This window comes from Stegodyphus dumicola, chromosome X1 (assembly GCF_044657685.1).
Source record: "Stegodyphus dumicola isolate Sdum_Otavi_A_Nest chromosome X1, ASM4465768v1".
NCBI classification, from domain to species: domain Eukaryota; kingdom Metazoa; phylum Arthropoda; class Arachnida; order Araneae; family Eresidae; genus Stegodyphus; species Stegodyphus dumicola.
In genome coordinates this window covers 126,405,918-126,411,917 of record NC_140780.1, presented here as the reverse complement: position 1 = coordinate 126,411,917, position 6,000 = coordinate 126,405,918, and the positions used below count along the sequence as shown (strand labels likewise).

The following is a 6,000-nucleotide window of genomic DNA, read 5'->3' as shown; positions in this document are numbered from 1 at the left end:
GGAGGCAGAATTTGTTCGTGTAATAGTTGTTTTCTTTCCTCGCAAGACAGAAAGTTAATGAAACAAATTTCAGAATACCTATTTCTAGTATTAATCTCGAAACTTACTTCTGATCTCCGTAGAAGATTCGAGATAATCTTTCTAAATATTTTAATTTCAAATACTTCTCTTCTCAGTGCAATCACGATTTAGAGAATTTTCGAAAAGAAGGTTCTGATATAATTTGTGAGTTTGATTATTCTTTTATCATTTCAAGTATACATTAATTATATAATTTTTCAAAATAAAAGATGCATTTAAGTAATTATCCACGCAATAAATTAATATATTAATATCGTTCATTCAAATGTTAGCAGATTTAAAATAACAAAGAAAAATATTTTACGCAAAAAGAAAGAACTTAGCAATGAATGCGAATATAAACAGAGAAGCCGTAAAAGCTCTTATTATATGAAAACATTTCACTGTAATTATTAGCTAAAATGGATTAAATAAAATACTTAATTATAGCTTCTTCATTTAATCAATTTTTCCATATTCATTTAATTAAAATAAAAAAATATTTTCTTACCTTTAACAAAAGCATATGAAATATATTGCATATACAAATATTTAACTCTCAAATCCGTCCTCTAAAAATACACTTCTATTACATTTTTGTTATAACTAAAAAATCGGATTCTGTGTAAATTCTATATAACTTCTTGATCGTTTTTGTCAGTTGTGGCTCCGTTTACCAGGTTTCAATTAAAAAATTCGTCAATTTAAACTTAATCGTTTTAACCATGTTATGCGTCATAAACAGTGTGAGAAATACATTTTTGTCTTTCCTCTTCGATGGTAGCTTTTGGATTTTATTACCAGTTAATTTCTATTTTGCATCACAGGAAATTTTACGCAAATGTGTAAAACATTCGAAGCACAAATATTAGTATTCTAGATGCAGAACAGTTATATTCATCTGTGATTTGGCCGAAACTTTAAAACTTTTTATTAAGTACTTTAAGATGGCATGTAGTAACATATTTATATCTTTAAACGATAAATTGTAAGGTGCTATAATATATGATGAACTCTCAAATTTCGTGCAGTCTTATATCTGAAATTTATACTGCCTACACACCTGTCTTCCAGTTCACATGATCTATTGATCTCGCTAAGTGATTTGCTGGTTTTGGAAAAAGGCCAGTTAGAAAATATACAAAATACATATTATTGTTATGCTATGAAACAGAAGAAGAATACGTACAAATCCGTTAACATATATCAGAACAGTTAAAGTAATTTTAAACAACACTTAAACAATGTCTTACGTGTTACTAACACAATGTCAATAATTTATTCCTATTTTCTGTCTAGGAAATTGATTATGTTTTTCATTTTCCATTGCACTCCTAATATTTAAATAGCTATCATATACTTAACTAGATAAATATTTAAATAGCTCGAACAACTGCCTCCGACACACTCTAGAAGAATATGAATATCTCCCAACTCCTTCCAAAAAAGGATCAGAATTACTCTTCGTTTTCCGGTGATTTTATTTCCCGACTACAGCAATATAAACAATTTCTCCCTGAAAGAAAGGATGTCGCGATGACGTTAGACATGATGTCACTAAGCTCCGAAGTCTCTCCCATCTTAGTGATCACAAAGCTTGCGCAGCCAACAGGTTTCCCGGATTTGCGCTACTACGCAGGGTTACAACCCCCTATCGCTTGAAACATATTGCTTATGAAAGGAAAGGTTAACTTGCCATTGTTCAGCAGTTAACGCATTCTTTGGCTCATTAAATTCATCATGTGTTTATTTCTAGCCGCGATTTTTATAAGTTCTGTTTTTAAAACCGCGTGTAAATGAGGCGACGTTGATTCGAAACCCTTCAATTGAAAGTATTCTGTTTATTTCAAATTTATCAGTAAAAAATATAACTCTTGGTGGATTTCATCATTCCTGTTAAACAGGTAAATCTGTTCGAAAGTTTTAATTAGCTTAGTAAGAATCCTACGTACTCTTTTGACCGTTTGATTTATTACTACGTTTTTCATAAAACCATTAATTCGCGCATTGTGTCAGTCACACATATCAGTGTTTCTTACGTAACTGAATAGTAAGAAAGTCATACTTTTAACACCTAGTTAAAAATACATTCCTTAAATTACTTTACTTATATTTTATGAATGGATGAACTTTATGTAATATTGTGTTTAATTTTTTTCAAGTAATTTTTTTCAGAAGATTGTTATAATTTGTTTATATCTGCATTTTTTTCTGTCCTTTTCCTATGATTTAAAATTCCGGCTGAAATGTTTCTTTTGATTTCATCATGAAGATTTTGCTATATAAATTTTTTGTCATAAAGCCGCATAAAAATCATAAAATAAATCTTTGCAAGTTATGTTTTGCTGAGTAAATACGTCTATGTAAAACGAATTGCGAAACATCTCTGATAAAACTGAGGGGGGGGGAACTTAGTGTGTTTACATTTAAGAACAGTTTCAGCTGTTTGTTAGAGATTTAATGTGTTATTAAAATTATTGAATTGGTACACTGAATTAGAATTGAATCTCCTGTTAAATATGTAGATGAGTTATTCCAGTGCAAATAGTTCTTGTCAAGAAAATCCGAAAGACTTTATGTATCGGGAAAGGAGGAAATCTGGGTTTAGATAGGCACATGGGATTTTACTGTTCTTGTTTTGTTTATGAATAAGTCTTATAATTGGATTCTATTCTGTACCACACTGCAAAATTTGGAATAAGATGACTGCGTTTAACTAGCCGTCTAAAAATGTATGCTGCGAATTTCCCCATCCCCAGAGAAGTTTGTGAAACTCTTAAACTGGGAATGAAGCACCGAGTGATTGAAGAAAGCTTTTCACATTAATGCGTGAGCTTTTGCTGATATAACCATATATAAATTAAAAATAGATAGCAATCATGTATTGATTTATTATTTGCTTTGATATTCATAATTTAGTGAGAGTTAAGATTTTCTGTCCTTTCCAGATTTTCGAACTCCTTCGCCCCACAGAAAATTGTAAGAAAAGACTTCAATTAGGGGAAAAAAAAAAAAAAAAAAAAAAAAAAAAAAACATAGATTTTTTGAAAAAAAAAAATATTTGGTACTTTTCTGTTATCGGGACCGGATTCAGAAATGTATGTATGTACGTATGTACGAGTACACATACACACATAGGTACATACATACACACGTGTATACAAACGTACTTCTCTCAATCCGGCCCTGATAATATAAGAGTACCTAAAATTCTATCGATTTCGAGGGTGATAAAACACAGGTCCCTCTTCTTTAAAAATAAAATATTTTTGAAGACTGTCTAGAATGTTTCCTGGACCTTTCCACTGTGTTTCAAAAGATCAGGAGGAGGAATAACTGAGCAGCAAGGGGAAAAAAATGTTTCCTTCTCACTTGTCCTCTTTTCCATTTGGGCAAGCTTGTGAAGAACGAGCTGATTACACTTGTTGTTAGTTAAGACTTATGGATAACTGCGGTGACCTTATTTTGCCTATAACCATGATATTTTTGATCGAGAGTATACTGGAGGATGATATCCAAGGTCTCATTCTGTGATTAGCCATTGAAAAAATTATGAACAGATAGATTTTATGTGCCCGAATTTCGAGTAGAAACGATTATGAGAAACATTCTAATCTTACCTAGGATTCGAATTTATTCTTATCAATGTGTAGCTATCTCTAATGACCATCACATCGAACGGATGAGAAACGACAAACTGTGCTTGCTTGTATAATTCACTTTGTACTGAAATGCACGATGAAAAATCTGATCCACTACTTCGAGATTATCTAAATTCGCCTTTCGCATTGTTCCGCTTTCGAACTAGAACTGTGAGGAATAATGAATCATAAATTATTGAAATTTAGGTAGTTAGCTGATGAGAAAGCCTGCAAAAGTTTTAGTCCCTTAAACCTACGATCTATATAAGGCGTGTGCTCGTACTTTTGATTGTCATGTACTTTTTTTATGTGCGTCAAAACGTTAGGAAAATAAGCCATGAAAATTTAAGATATACAAATTTTGCTTACTTCTGAAAATGTAAATTTTTGAGATGCTTTCTCTGAGATTCACGGCTGTTCTTTTATTTTGTAATCTTTGTTAGTTTAGTAACTTTTGTTTAATTATTGCAGGAAGACCAAACTTCCTAAGATATAGAAATAGTAGTTTAAGGATATTTTTTGTGAAGAAAGTTGTATTGGTTTAATCATTAAGTCTACAAAAATTATTAAACACCTCTCTTTACCAAAATGATCAAAACGTTTTTATACACTGTCATTTGAAGGAAAATAATACAGAATGTATAAGTATATAGATGAATTTAATTTTGCTTGTATCGCAAATGTATTTTATAACTCTTTTACCAAAAACTGATTCATCACTTGTTTATGTTAGGCATGTATAAAATACTATTTATCATGTATAAAATACTATTTATGTATGTCTAGAAATTTATGTTTAATTATTTCGAAAACACGTAGTAAGAATACTGAGATCATTACACAATAACTAAAAACCTGAACTTAGTTTCACAAAGTAAATTTTTTTCTAATTGAATAAAATATGGGAGAACAAAGTTCAGTCATATAAAAATCTATTCCATCAGAAATATCAAGATTTTTAATCTTCGTTCATGCTCAGCTTTGTATTACTTATCTACTTTGGGGATTCATGTCTAAAGACTTCATAATCGTGATCAAGAAAGTAATATTCATTAATTAAAAGTAATATTCATTAATTAAAAGTAATATTCATCATAATTAAAAATAATATTCATCATAATAAAAAGGTGTATACACAGTTTAAGAATAATTCATATTTAATAAGATTTACTTTTGATTGTAATAATACACTTTAAGAATCGAAATTTTTTTATAGCATTAAACAAAATGTAGTAACATAGCAAAAACAAATTACTTACTGTAACTTATGGGTTATATTTTAGAGAAAACTCTTGGGCACTCAACGTTTAAAGTTTTAAAGAATTCACGCGATTCTATTATCCTGTAATGAATATCATAAAAATTTGTTTCGTGAAAGCAAAAATGTCATGTATCTAATTCTGAATTATTTTGAATTTTTATCAACAGCAGTAGAGCGCAGTAACAATTGTTTGAATTTTCAGTGATATTAAGTGTGTTTATCTTCAAACATTGAGACTTATAGTAAGGCATAAATAAGAGATATAATATTTGGATGTTTAAAAAAAGGACAAACTAGTTTACACACGTCTGACTGGCGTATCTCTTATCAAGACACCAGTTTTTTTTTTCAACGTTAACTGTACTACAAATTTGTTTTTCTCGACCAAAATCAACCAGAGTGATGATGTCGGCGTTCTTAACTTGTAAGTCTGAGCAAATAGATAAGATACGTCACTGTCTCAAGCGTCGGAAAGAGAACGATTTATTCTTGAAAAAGCATGAGCTTGTCTGTCGACTGACCTTGGTCTCTTTACTGTATAGAGTGTCACATGTCATGTTGATATACCTAGAAAAGCGAACTTCAGTAGGAATAATTGTTGAAATAAGATAAAGGCATCTGAAAAGGATATTATAAAAATTGTAGCCTCCACCCCCTCAAAAAAAAAAAAAAAAAAAAAAAAAAAAAAAACTTAAATTATGGCTGAACTGAGCATTTTCCTAAATTAGTTTTTTTCTATGAAAACTGTCTCTCGGAAGCTTCATATAATTAATAATTGCAGTCGGACAGCTATAGCAAAGATTCTGATAACTAGCGTCTTAATAACATAAATGCTGCTTTCAGTATTGTCATGAGAGCAAAATTCAGAGAGTACACAATACGAAATATGCCTTATTCATCGAAGATACACCGCGGCAGAGCAGTAAAGTAGCCGTACACTGATAATTCGACATGGATACGAGCCAATTAGAAAATTATCCACGAAGGCATCCCTTCCTTTAGGCAGATAACCCTAGCATGTTTTGCCTTAATCGAATA

General features: G+C 30.6%; 1 protein-coding gene across 1 annotated transcript in view; it reads left to right on the top strand.

Moving 5' to 3' along the window:
• Positions 1 to 1,687: 1,687 nt before the first annotated feature.
• The window catches only part of LOC118183857 (putative ammonium transporter 3), an 80,844-nt gene continuing 76,531 nt past the window's right edge, over positions 1,688 to 6,000 (top strand). Inside the window, exon 1 of the mRNA XM_035353463.2 lies at positions 1,688 to 1,964. The gene's annotated coding sequence lies outside the window, so the exon portion shown is untranslated. The remainder of the gene's footprint in view (positions 1,965 to 6,000) is intronic.